Raw genomic sequence first — 14,598 nt, 5'->3', positions numbered from 1 at the left:
AAAGTTTGGAAAATGGGTTCCTCATGAGTTGACCGACAACAACCATAATCAAAGAGTCACAATTTGCAGTTCGCTCCTCTCTCGTCAAAACCGTTTGCCGTTTTTAGAGCAAATTGTTACCAGAGATGAAGAATGGGTGCTGTATGTTAATTTGAAAAGGCGGCCTCAATGGTTGGACAAAAATGAGGCTCCGCAGCCCACGCCAAAACCTGACTTGCATGCGAAAAAAGTGATGTTGTGTGTTTGGTGGAATTTTAAAGGAATTCTTCATTATGAACTTTTACCATCTACCCAAACCATTACAAGTGCAGTGTATAGTGCCCAATTGGAAAGGTTAGCACAGCTTTAAGAGAAAAAGAACCTGCGCTGATTAATCGGAAGGGCATAATTCTTCACCACGATAACGCACGACCGCACACTGCAAGAATCACTGCTGAAAAACTGCGCCAGTTGGAATGGGAAGTTCTCCCTCAACCTGCATATTCTCCTGATATTGCCCCTTCCGATTACCATTTGTTTCATTCTTTGCAAAACTTTCTTCTTGGAAAAAAATTTAATAATGAAGAATGCCTCAAAAATGCATTGACCGAATTTTTTGCATCAAAATCACAAGAATTTTACAACAGAGGGATTAAAATGCTTCCTGAGCGTTGGGCACAAGTAGTAGAAAACAACGGCAACTATATTGTTGATTAAATTTTGTTGTATTGTTTAAATAAATTTGATTTAAAAAAAGTATTAGAAAACGACATTAATTATTACTAGACCTAATAGCTGAACTAATATTAAAAGTGAAACAAAGAAGGATATTGCTAAAATTAAGGAACTGAGTTTAATTTACATTTGTATTACCAAGACTAATTGTAAGAGCTTCCACCTTGATTAGAGTCTTTAGTAAATAAAAATATGCTCGAATGTTTTAGAGTGTTTGAATTGCTCAAATATCACAGGAAATTAGACTTGACCAAGACATTTAATGTATTTAGACTAAGGGTGGGAAAATGAACTTCCTTGATAAACCTATAAATACATATTGAAGATCTCTGTTATCTTGGTTATGCATTTAGTAGTTGTAATTTTTAATTGAACATACTGTATTGAAACTTCAGCCATATTAAAACATGTAAAACTAGTTAAGAATCCTTAATAATCTACCAATAAAAATCACTGTGCTTAGGTTGCTACTCCTGTTCTCAATCTAATATAATGGTTCTCAAACTCCAAAGAGCATTAGATTACCTGGAGGGATTGTTAAACCAGATTACTGGGCCCCATTCCCAGAGTTTCTGATTCAGTAGGTCGTGGTAGTGTTGGAAGCAGCCCCTTGCCTTCACTAGCAGAGAGGTGTTGGACAAGGAACCCGGAAGGCTGGTCCACCTTGAAGCTCTGAAATGTCAGAGCCAACCACCCACTGTCTAGTAGAGACAATGGTAGCTAAAGCAACCTCCATCTTTTCATCTTATGTAAATCCCTGCTGATTGGCTATTACTGAAATTGCCTGCCGAGAGCTATGGAATTGCCTGCCTAGAGCTATGGGTGGATCCCAAAATCTTAATAAAAGGGATAGCAAGTCCAGAGCAAGGCAAAGTACTTCCCCTTGAGTTGGGCTTCCGCCTGGCCCCAAATATTTCCAAATTAATATTTTCTAGTCTCTCTCATTGGTGTGCGGCCTCCTCCAGAACCTGAACCCTGCACCGGAACCCTGAGCCACTCCGGATGTGGAAAGGGGTTCTCTACAGGTGGGGATCAATAATTTGCTTTTCTAACAAGTTTCCAGGTGATATTGTTGTTGCAGGTCTGACACCACACTTTGATAACCACTGATGGGTGTTTTTGAATTATAGCTAACTGTATTTTTTGATCCTGTCAGCACACAACTTGGTGCTTGTGGAGCCTGGCAGAGTTAAAGTGAGCCTGTGACTTATTTACTTGATAACTGATAAAGCATGTTAATAGGTCTAGGTTGAAAGGAGAATGTTCAATATGGGATCCCTCCCAAATTTCTGCCCCTTTGGGCATTAATAGGTCAAAGGCGTTCAATCATAATGGATATGTGAGCAGTTTCTGGTTTATGAATGGCTTGTTTTCCAAAGTTTGTTGTTACTTTTTGAATGTTTCACAGATGGCAAAACTAACTACCAAAAGAAAAAAAGAAAGAGCTTATTAAATTCATATGTAGCTGAACAACAGTACTAGTTGAACTCTTGTTTTCCACTACTATTAAGAAAATATGTTTCAAGCTGATAATTAAGCTTCATAAAGCAACTTAAATGTTCAAAGTGCTTTCATGTGCATTATTTCATTAAGATATTTGTTAATAATAATGTTAGAAATATGTTTTGCCTAAGGTCATGCAGGCACCATGGCATGGAGACTGGCTTGGAACCCAGGCTCTTTGACTCCAGACCCTGTGCCTCTTTCACTTGCTACTTCTAAATGCCACCTCGAACTTTGAGACTCCGACGTCACGTGACTGTACCTGGAAGCCCCAATCTCAGAACCAGTCAGGTTTTTGACCCTTGTTATCCAAATTTTAGTTTAGCACCTCTTGATCCTGGATCTAGAGTTCCTACTTGTTCTTTTATACTGAATTCTTGACACTTTCCAACTTATTGGATTTAACCTCTTTCTCACTGGTGTAACTTTCATTTGCTGTTTGTTTTTGTTTTTTTAAAAACATATGTATTTTATTGATTTTTTTTTTACAGAGAAGGAAAGAGATAGAGAGTTAGAAACATCCATGAGAGAGAAACATCAATCAGCTGCCTCCTGCACACTCCCTACTGGGGATGTGCCCGCAACCAAGGTACATGTCCTTGACAGGAATCAAACCTGGGACCCTTCAGCCTGCAGGCCGATGCTCTATCCACTGAGCCAAACCAGCCAGCGCTCATTTGCTGTTTCTTTCTGATAATTAAGGTCCTTTTATAACCCAAGAAATGCTTACGAGAAGATTTAGACTCCAGGTTACAAACTTCTTTGCCTTTTAGTTTCTGATTCTGAATATCTCCTGAATAAAAATCTACTTTTGAGGTTCAAGTTCAACATACATTAAAGAAAACTGAGTGAAATGTCTCTTCTTGAAAAGCATATTCTCTCATGCTTAATATCAACAGAGGCTTCTTAAGCTTTGAATCAGAGATTGACAGTTATGCTGGTGGACTAGCTAGATTTCTGGGGTGACTGATGAATTTAGGGAAAAGCCAGACAATCACGATTATGGAAAAATGCCAGGTCCTTATTCTTAATTCAGAGCACCAATGCATAGGCATTTAGTTTGAAGGTCCTTTGAGATATTAGTTTAGTTATTAGTCAATAAAAAATGCAGCAATATCAGGTGCTGGGTGCCAGCTGAAGATGCCAACCATAAAAGGCACCTTCCTCGATTTAAGAAAACTCAATTTCAGAAACATGGATGGGGCTAGAGGCCATTATGCTAAGTGAAATAAATTAAACAGAGAAGGACATATTTGGAATTTGAAGAACATAAACAAACAAAGCAGAAACAAAGGGAAGACAGGGATGGGAGGCTGAGGGAAGAAGGGGTAAAGGGTGGGAAGAGATGAAACAAATAATTTATATGCATAACCCATGGACACATATAATAGCCTGGGTGGGGTCAGGGATGGGTTTGAGGGGGCCGATAGGGGGGAAAAAGGGGGACATCTGTAATGCTTTTAACAACAAAGATAAAAAACAACAAACAAGCAAACAACAACCATAAAAAACAGACATCCAGAAACAGACTCATAGATACAGAGAACAAATTAAGGGATGCCAGATGGGAGGGGGGTTGAGGGGAGTGGATAAAAAAATGAAGGGATTAAGAAGTACAAATTGGCAGTTACAAAATACTTACGATTGTAAGGTACAGCATAGGGAATATAGTAAGTAAAATATTGTAATGGTGCCAGGTGAGTACTAGACTTATCAGGGGGACCATTTTGTAAATTATATAATTGTATAATCACTGGGTTATATTTCCAAAACTGATATAGAATAATATTAAATGCCAACTGTGATTGAAAAAAAAAAAGGAATAAACTTGGAAGTAATAGTTTTCAAGGCGAAATTACCCCCTCTTGGCTTGTATAAAAATGATTCAATCTTCGGTTGTCCAAAGTGCCAGTTTTACAAAAGCAATGATAGAAGATGAGTGAGGTGCCCAGTAGCCTTAATTATTAGGTCTAGTAATAATTAATGTCGTTTTCTAATACTTTTTTAAAATCGAATTTATTTAAACAACACAACAAAATTTATTTATTTATTTATTTTTATTTTGTTTTTTTAATATATTTTATTGATTTTTTTGCCCCCCTCCTTCCCTCCCACACATCCCCTCCCTCCCCAGAGTTTTGTGTCCATTGGTTGTACTTATATGCATGTATAAAAGTCCTTCGGTTGATCTATTATCTCTCCCAGATCTTCCTCCCCTCCTCGCTGTAATTTGACAGTCTACTTGTTGATATACTGTCTCTATATCTATCTTTTGGTTCATCAGTTTATAATGTTCTTTATCATCCACAAATGAGTGAGGTCATGTGGTGTTTCTCTTTCATTGATTGGCTTATTTCACTCAGCATGATCTTCTCCAATTCCATCCAGGTTGCTGCAAATGATGAGAATTCCTTCTTTTTTATGGCAGCATAGTATTCCATTGTGTAGATGTACCATGGTTTTTGGATCCAATCATCTGCTGACGGGCACCTAGGCTGTTTCCAAATTCTGGCTATTGTAGATTGTGCTGCTATGAACATAGGGGTGCATATATCCTTTCTGATTGGTGTTTCTAGTTTCTTGGGATATATTCCTAGAAGTGGGATTACTGGGTCAAATGGGAGTTCCATTTTCAGTTTTTTTAGGAAACTCCACACTGTTCTCCACAGTGGTTGCACCAGTCTGCATTCCCACCAGCAGTGCACGAGGGTTCCTTTTTCTCCGCAACCTCGCCAACACTTGTCGTTTGTTGATTTGTTGATGTTGGCCATTCTGACAGGTGTGAGATGGTACCGCATTGTTGTTTTGATTTGCATCTCTCGGACAATTAGTGACTTTGAGCATGTTTTCATGTGCCTTTTGGCCTTCCTTCTGTCTTCTTTTGAAAATGTTCTATTTAGGTCCATTGCCCATTTTTTAATTGGATTATTCATCTTCATTTTATTTAGTTGTATAAGCTGTTTGTAGATGTTGGAGATTAAACCTTTATCAGTGGTATTATTAATACAACAAAATTTAATCAACAATATAGTTGCCGTTGTTTTCTACTACTTGTGCCCAACGCTCATGAAGCATTTTAATCCCTCTGTTGTAAAATTTTTGTGATTTTGATGCAAAAAATTCGGTCAATGCATTTTTGAGGCATTCTTCATTATTAAATTTTTTTCCAAGAAGAAAGTTTTGCAAAGAACGAAACAAATGGTAATCGGAAGGGGCAATATCAGGAGAATATGCAGGTTGAGGGAGAACTTCCCATTCCAACTGGCGCAGTTTTTCAGCAGTGATTCTTGCAGTATGCGGTCGTGCGTTATCCTGGTGAAGAATTACGCCCTTCTGATTAATCAGCGCGGGTTCTTTTTCTCTTAAAGCTTGGGCTAACCTTTCCAATTGGGCACTATACACTGCACTTGTAATGGTTTGGTTAGATGGTAAAAGTTCATAATGAAGAATTCCTTTAAAATTCCACCAAACACACAACATCACTTTTTTCGCATGCAAGTCAGGTTTTGGCGTGGGCTGCGGAGCCTCATTTTTGTCCAACCATTGAGGTCGCCTTTTCAAATTAACATACAGCACCCATTCTTCATCTCCGGTAACAATTTGCTCTAAAAACGGCAAACGGTTTTGACGAGAGAGGAGCGACCTGCAAATGGTGACTCTTAGATTACGGTTGTTGTCGGTCAACTCATGAGGAACCCATTTTCCAAACTTTTGGACTTTGCCAAGTGCTCGCAATTGATTGGAAATTGCTTTTTGTGAACAATTTAAAGTTGTCGCAAGCTCTTGTTGGGTAATTTGAGGATTTTGCACCAAAAGAGCTTGAAGAGCTTCTTGATCAAAATTGGACACACGGCCTCGACCACTCTTGTCATCTAACAAAAAATTTCCCTCGCGAAATTTCTCAAACCAACGCTGGCATTTTCTGGCGCTAACTGCATCTTGACCAAGAGCACTACAGATGTTTTTTGCAGCCTCACTTGCTTTTCTTCCTAATTGGAACTCGTAAAGCATGCAGTGCCGAATATGCTCTTCATCCGCCATCTTCTTAGCCCTAGTTTTGCAACAAAAACCAAACCAAACACAAACTTTTTCAAGCAAAACTTGTTAATTGCACTTCACACGTTCGTAGATACCACGTGTTTGAAGGTTATGTCAATACAAGTCAACGCCAAGCAAGATTTTAAACGAATGTTTAAAAACGACATTAACTATTACTAGACCCGATAGCACAAATATAGTTACATACCATTAAGATATAGAAGAATATATGCATGTCTGTCTGATGAAAGAAATGCCAGTGGTGAAGGCAGAGCCGTGCCCCCAGGCCCACAGAGAGTTAGTATTAGACCTCTGCAGACATGAAAAATAATAATTAAATGCTGCTTGTCAATTAATGCCAACTTAAAGAAAGGCCCTACACTTAGATTAGGTGAGGATCACAGTTGCTTGAGAACAGCAAGAAAGGAGGAGGAAAAAAGGTAAAAATAATGGAAGAGATAAAGTGAAAGGAGAATAATTAAACACACATTGCAGAGTTGGGGCACTCTTATTCCTAATTAGAATTTCAATGCAAGAGCCCAATTTAACCTTAGGGAGTCTTTATATTCATGTCAGTGTTGTACACAGCAATCAATCTAACTCTGGGACTTTAATAGCAACTTGAATTTTTATATTACATTAGTGGAACCCCAACCTCTATGTATCTTGAAAAAAAATATATATATATGGCTTTAGTATGTGTTTTGTCTCCTAGAAAATTCTATACCGAAAAGAATAATAGTCACTTAGATACTGGAATACAAAAGAGTCAGTGGCTTCTAGACATTAACCCATATATTTCTTGACAAATGCAGTCATGTACTTTGGCATTATCTTCTATCATGTCCACTTGAATGGATATAGATGAATAATCAGTGTATGTTCAACAAAACAGCCTGGTGCACTAAGCAGTGGATGGTAAATGAAAGAACCCAGCATTCTGTCTCTTGTGACTGCATCGTCAGTGATTAGCAAGCTGCTGTGCAGTTCAGATTCACTGAATCTTTCAAATGGAATTTTGACTTTGAACTTCCCTTCTATTGTCTTCAGCAGATTCATTTTAATGAGCAATACCTAATTCCAGAGCATATTATAGAACTAGAGGCTATTGATCCATACCAGTAGAGCTAAAAGGTCAATAGTTCTAGTCCTCCATCTTACCTAATGGGAAACTGAAACCAGAAAGGCTAAATATTTTGCCCCAAGTCAAGTGGCTAAGTAGGAGTTGTTTTTAACTCATATCGTGTCATGCAGAACTCAGCACATCATTTACTCCACTCAAGCAGGAATTTATGACCTCCACACTATTGTTTTTTGGACAAGCCCTCATATAAGACCCCTATACTGGGTCAGAGCTAAGTCTTATCCAGCCTGTAGTTTTTCCTTGACGATATCAAGGAAGGTTATTTTGTTCTAACTCTCAGGTATTCAAAGTCTTAGAGGCAAACAGTGAAGCAGCTCTTCCCAGCAGGTTTCTGCATTTAGATGGAGATATCCATATATGATCTGATATACTCACATTGATACATATCAGATCATTTTATTGTAATATAGAACTTGGCATTTGAACCACTGAAGACAGGGTCTTTGTTTATTTAATCTTTTACTTAAGCACTAGCTCACTGGCAAATATAGTTGCTCTGAATAGTTTTATTCAATTCACTATTATAGAGGTATCTACCATGTTCCAGGGAGAGGGAAAAAAGCAAAGGTAAGTCACACATAATTGTTGCATTCAAGATTTACAAAGTTTATAAATTGTAGCAAATAAAATGCAAATTATAATAAAGGTTTGAAGAAAGTGCAAAAGAAGAATGAAAGTGGTAGATATTAAATTAGACACATGACTGGGAAAGGCCTCACAGTGGTGACATCTAAGCTAAGCCTTTGGAGGGCAAGTAAGAGTTGGAGAGGAGATGGAGTGGAAAGAGGAGAAAGGAACAAGATAAGTCTAGCCAGGACTTGGGAAAGTGTAGGCCATGTTTAAAAATGTCCTAGAGGAGGTGTAGGAGGAGTGTGTGTGTGTGTGTGTGTGTATACGTGTGTGTGATACGTTCATCAAGATATATGGAAGAAAACCTTGCATGATTTGGTTTCAGTAAATAATGAAAATCACTCAGTCACAATTGTGCATTCGTAGCTACAGGTCATCCATTGGGCATGCAGCTTGGATACGGGTGGGAATTTCCCACCAAAAAGTACAAATGAGCCTGTCCCTTCAGCAATCCTTGTCCCCACCACGTTTCCTCAGTTCTCCTGAGCCAACTGCCTGCTATCTCTCTAAGCTAGGAGTGTCGAACTCAATCAGAGAAGGGGCCAAAATCTAAAATCCAGCCTAAATCGCGGGCCGAATGGTTTACTGAACAGTCATAAACTGTCATTGTGATGGAAACGCAGCGGAGTGCAGTGATGACAGCGCGGTGCGGGCCACATTGCAAGGCCTGGCGGGACGGATTTGGCCCGCGGGCCTTGTGTTTGACACATGTGCTCTAAGCCATGAACCTGTGACGTGAGCAGGGCAAGCCCCAAAATTGGTGTCTGACAGATACCAACTGTCACAGCTGCCTTTCACAGGGTTCTACTTCCCAGATTTACCATGGGGTTCTACTTCCCAGATTTATCTGTGGCCTTGGGGTAGGTGACAATCCCCCACTTTGATTATCTGCATCTGAATTTCTGATTTTCTGAATTAGGGAATCTGTCAAATAGTTTTCAACCCTGTTCCAGTGAGGATTATTAAATGTGGTCAGCCTCAACCATTCCTAAGTGTCCCCATTTCTCTTGCAATTGTGCTTGTTTTCTTTTAAAACTAAACCTGAGCATACACAAAAACAAACAAACAAAAGCACTATAAAGAGAACATTAGAGATAAAGAAGTCAGTTATAAAGTTAATGCAAGAATTTAGGGTGGATCTAATAAAGGCTTGAAAAATAATCTGGCAGCTGGAAATGGAAAGGAGGAAATAGATTGAAGAGATTATGTAGGGATACAATAAAGAAAATATTTGTAGGCCAACTGAAAGAGGGTGATAAGGAAGAGGAGCTATCAAAAATGACTGGCATTTTACACTAGAGCAATCTGAAATCCCAATGACTTTAATTAAAATAATGAAAAAAGGAAAGTTTTGGGTACTGAAAAAAAATTGAACACCTATACATTTTTGGAAAGTGGGAGTTTGAATCAATAGTTACTGCCCTCCTTGTCCAATTCACTCTAAGTCCCACACTGGGAGTTGCTTGGCTCCGTGCAGGACATGCAAGGCCTCTAGGAGTGCTGGAGGGGTAGCAAGCATGAAACCTTGTGCTCTCTGCGCCTGAGGAGAGCCTGCAGACTGCAGTAGAAAAGTCAGGTGTGAAGACCAGAATTCCATACATCCTAGAGTGGACTCAGCTTAGGTATATCCTTGGGTCATCCTCACCCATCCGCAGAGGAAGAACAGGCATTCCCAAGAAACTATACGCTCCAGGAGCTGAGCAGGTAAATGTAGGCACCCTACTTTGCAGGCTGGAGGAACTCTAACCTTGACTTCAGGGGATTGAGGAGATGAGGTTCTTCTTTCCAATGCAGCCTCACAAATTAACTGCTAGGGATGACTGTGGATGCAGAATGCTTCTCTTTAGGATGCCCTAGATTCCAGATGTCAGGTCTGAGAATGAATCAGAAGTTGACAAAGAAAACTAGGGGTACTGGTAATGATAGGAGAAGAACAGCATCAAGTATATGTAGCTCCAGTGGATAGAGCATCAGCCTGTGGACTGAACGGTCCTAAATTCGATTCCAGTCAAGGGCACATGCTCAGGTTTTGGGCTCAGTCCCTAGTGAGGGGCATGCAGGAGGCAGCCTATGATTCTCACTCATCAGTGATGTTTTTATCTCTCTCTTCCTCTCCCTTCCTCTCTGAAATCAATTAAAAAAAAGTTATATATATAAAAAAAAGAGTATGGAGCTCCTAAAAGAAATAGAACTGCTAGTGGAAACTGAAAATAATTTGAATATTAATAAGGTTCAAATCCTATATAATAAAAGGCTAATATGAAAATAGATCGAATGGCAAAACAACTGGAACAACATAACAACCAGTCACTATGACATGCACTGACCACCAGGATGTGTGTGCAAAACATGTTGGGCATTGGCTGCAGTGAAATTGTGGAGCAGGTGAGCAGGGGTACCAGACCAAAGCAGAGCACTGGTCACTGTAATCATGGTGAGCCTCTGGTGGTAACTGAAAATTCTTTGCTCCCGCACACTGAGATCCTGCCTAGTGCTGTAGCTTCCACTTGCACCCACTGACAGCGATGGCCCGACTCACACCAGCTGCTGGTGCCGGCCCCAATCACTCCGTGCCTTTAGCAAGTGTGAGTGGGGCTGGCATCATCAGTGCGTGGGAGTGGTGGCAGTGGGGGGGCTGGGAGCCGTGGTGGGAGGGGCCGGGTGGGACACTGAGGATAGGCTGAGACCTGCCCCTATGCCTACTGCAGCCTCTTGGCCCACAGTCCCTTTCAAGGTGCATCAATTCGTGCACTGGGCCCCTAGGATAATATAAAATCTCTCAAGTTCTTAGAATTAAAAAACTCATACTTTTCAAATTTAAAAAGTTAATACATAAATTAAAAAAGAAAAATAGTCACCACTGAATTATGAATCAGTGGCCTGGCCTGGAAAATTAAATGGGAAGAAAAACACCTCTGAATAAAATGAATGAAAGAGGCTAGAGAAAACAGGAGGGAAAAGATTAACTGATTTTGGAAAACAGATTCCTGGCACTCAAGATACAAATAATAGAAGTTCCATAAGGCGAATTAAGAATCAAAGAAGAGTCAATAATTAGATAAATAATAGAAAACAATTTGCCTATTGTTGAAGGAAGATTTGAACCTGAGGTTCAAAGAGCTCACTGAGTTCCAGGCATTTTATCAAGAATAAACACCCTAGGCCTAGCATGAGACTCCCTTTAAGCTCAAAAGCTAAAAGAAAAATCATATAGATTTTCAGAGAGAAGGAATAAACTATTTTTTAAAAATATAAGAATTAAGCTGGCAATTGGACCGCTCATCTACAACCCTGGAAAACAGAATGAAATCTAAAGACTACCAAGGAAGACAAAGGCAATCCAAGAATCCTACATTCAGTCAAGATACTTCTCACCTGTTTGGGCAAAAGAAAAATACTCGAGGATGCATAAGAATTAAAGGATGTATTATCTATATACCCTATCTAAGGAGATTATTGAAAACACCTATAACTTATAATTGAGAAAAGATAATGAATGTATTTGTGTAAGCATGTATGCGTGCTCGCACATGTGTGGTGGGAACATGTAATATAAGTCCTAAATAAAGATTCTTAAAATAGAAGTAATATGACTAATAATATAAACTTTAGGATTTGGGCATGGCATGGTAAGGTGGGGAAAATAAAACCATTCTAATAAATAGTGACTTGATCTAATCAATATGGATACTTTTTATTTATGATTTTGACTTAAAAAAAAATCCTCACTTGCAGATATGTTTTTCATTTGTTCTAGAGAGAGAGAGGAAGGGAGAAGAATCAAACCTGAGATCCTTTGGTATTTGGGATGGTGGTCTAATCAACTTAGACACACTGGCCAGGGCTTGACTTTTTTTCATCATTGATTTTTTTCTTTTAATTTTGATTTAAAAAATATTTCATTAAAATATCATTAATTTCTATTACTAAATTTTTGGTGCCCCTTTACATTTTGTGTCCCAGGCAAGTGCCTCATTTGCCTTATCCTAGTGCCCATCCCTGCTAGCAAAAATAAGAAAGCAGAAGAGAAAACATCAGGCACAAAGCCAAGTGAGAAGGAAGTTTTAAGAAGGACTTAAGGGGAGGAGCACAGGACAAGGTGTGAGCAGTGTTCATTGGGCCTGGTTCTAGGCAAGCTCTACCAGTTTCTGTCTGCCATGTAGCAGAGGTAAAGTTTAAATGGGGGGTTATGAAGTAGAGGCCACAGATAGAGGCAATGATTAAGCAAGGAATTGCTTTTATAAATGAGAAAGTCAATTGTTAGCAATCCCTATAAGCTTTTGTCCTTGAGAATGACATCATGAAAATCTCTATGAAGAGAAATCACTTGGAGTTAGAGCATCACGAAAGGCAAATAGCTCCCACTCATCTTTGGCTATTGATGCAGCCCTGACTTGAAAACGATCTTTCAAATAACTTTCCAGGAACTCCATGTCTCCTTTGACGTCTCATAGCCAGGAAAACAACACAGGCTTTCAAAAATCGTTGTTCTCGCGCTCTCGCATAGGTAGCCTTGAGTGTGGAACATAATGTGTTCTCCTTTCTTATACATCCTTCATTACACACATGCGTTCTGAAGGAATAAAAAAAAAGGGAATGTAGACTCCCTTTTTTAAAGGCCCTCTCAGACCAGACCCCATTTAGAACTTGCTCTTCCTGTACACATTTTGAGAAGGGTTGCCAAGGAAACCCGAAACAAAGACGACTTCATGCACTCAAAGCAGGAAAATGCATCAGTACCTCAGATCTTTATACATTACTGCGGATTGACAGTCTTCTTCCTCTAACTGGGGTTTTAAAGAGCAGTCTTAAAGCACTTCACTTTTTTTTTTTTTTTTTTTAAAATAAAATTCTGGGATTCAGTTGGTAGGGAGTTTTTCCTTGTATCTTCTGGCTACTTTTCAAGTGTTTTCGCCATTAGTTCACAGTTTATGAATTTAAAAGTAAACATTACAATAATAGCAATTCTTAATTTAAAAAAAACCAAGTCTTAAATAAAGAAAATGTCATTTTCATTCCATATTGACTTCTGTAGCATCACCTTTAAGAAATATTGCTGTGGCTTATATGTTAATTGTAGAACTCTTAATGCTAGTGTTATTGTTGTAGAACAGATCTTCTGTTGCTACTCATCACAGTATATAACCCAATAACCTGCTAACACTTTGAAATCTTTGTATACAAATTGGTTGGCTGTGGGAGTTAATTGTCATAACTGAATAAGGGTCATTTTCAACATTGCAAATTAATGTATTTGATTTAATCTATTAAATTGTTTTTGCATCACTTTCTTAGAATGGCAAGAATGTACTGCATTAAGCAAGAGTCTTCAGAGGGAAATAAAACTCTTGGTAGGTGGCCAGGGGCATGGGCAATGCATGGCGAAATAAAAGTCAAACAGGTTGTTCATGTGAAAAGAGGGATACACTTTACAAGCAGAAGGTGATTGGTTGGCTATACCCTGTTGAAAATTAAGGAGGAATGAAGGCACATAAGGCAAAAGCGTCCATTTGGGGTTTGGAAAGGATGCCACTGAAATAGGACTAGAATGAGTATGTTGTGTGTTTTCAAAAACAAAAAACAAAAAATGAAAACAAGTTTAACTTTCTCTGTGATCATCTTGTTCTGAAGGGCACTATTTTCTTGACTGTATCTTTAAAAAAATTCTTGATTGTTTAAGAATTACCTATGTCTCTTCCCCTTCACCCCCCTGACCTCTCTCCAGCCACCCTCATTGTCCAACACATGCTCTCACCCTGCTAGTGTCTATATCCACTGGCTATGCCTATATGCATGCTGTATCTTTCTCCAAGGAATTGCTTTTGAGAAACCACACCATCTCCTGGGAAGAGATGACTGTGATGTTGTGAGAAGTGGAGGGACTTGATACCAGCCACCTGAATCAGATGGTGGCAGCTCAGAGAGGGAGCACTGGGGAGGTATGGCAGCGATCATGTGATAATCACATCCTTGGAGAATCTCAGATCCAGAGCAGTACTCCTTGCCTCACAATGCCCCAGGGTGTGATTATCTTATGATAACCATCTTAAAGATGTCTTTTTTGCTCAATTAACACATACTTCCATGAAAATTAGCTATCAAGATGAGTTACAAAATACAGATATTTAACCTGACAGCTTAAAATAGTGCAGATGTCTTCATCCAATTACTGCAATTGGCACTCTGGCCGGAAAAACTACTTGGATGAGTGATTCAACTTGCTAACATTTACAGGTTTTCTAACTGCAGATGAGCACCAGATTTCTTCATATTGGGCAAACTATTGTGTTTTAACTGACAGAGCTGTCTTTTTCAAAGGCAGGTTTACAGGAGTCTCTTTGGCTGCCATTAATTTGTTTTGTTTGGATCTGCTTGTTTGTAAAACTTCCCCAGGGATCCCACTACATTTTATCATTTATCCTGTTGCATACAACAAGGAGTCAGGCCATTTACTTTTTGAGCATTTTCTGGTAGAGAGTAAAACACACTTGAGAGTGCACACAAACTGGGAATATTCTTGAGAATAAATGGGGCAACAAAATGAAGAAAAGTTTGTGCATTGATACTCC

The sequence above is a fragment of the Pipistrellus kuhlii genome, unplaced genomic scaffold, assembly GCF_014108245.1.
Source record: "Pipistrellus kuhlii isolate mPipKuh1 unplaced genomic scaffold, mPipKuh1.p scaffold_m20_p_1, whole genome shotgun sequence".
Taxonomy (NCBI): domain Eukaryota; kingdom Metazoa; phylum Chordata; class Mammalia; order Chiroptera; family Vespertilionidae; genus Pipistrellus; species Pipistrellus kuhlii.
This window is presented reverse-complemented; position numbering follows the sequence as displayed.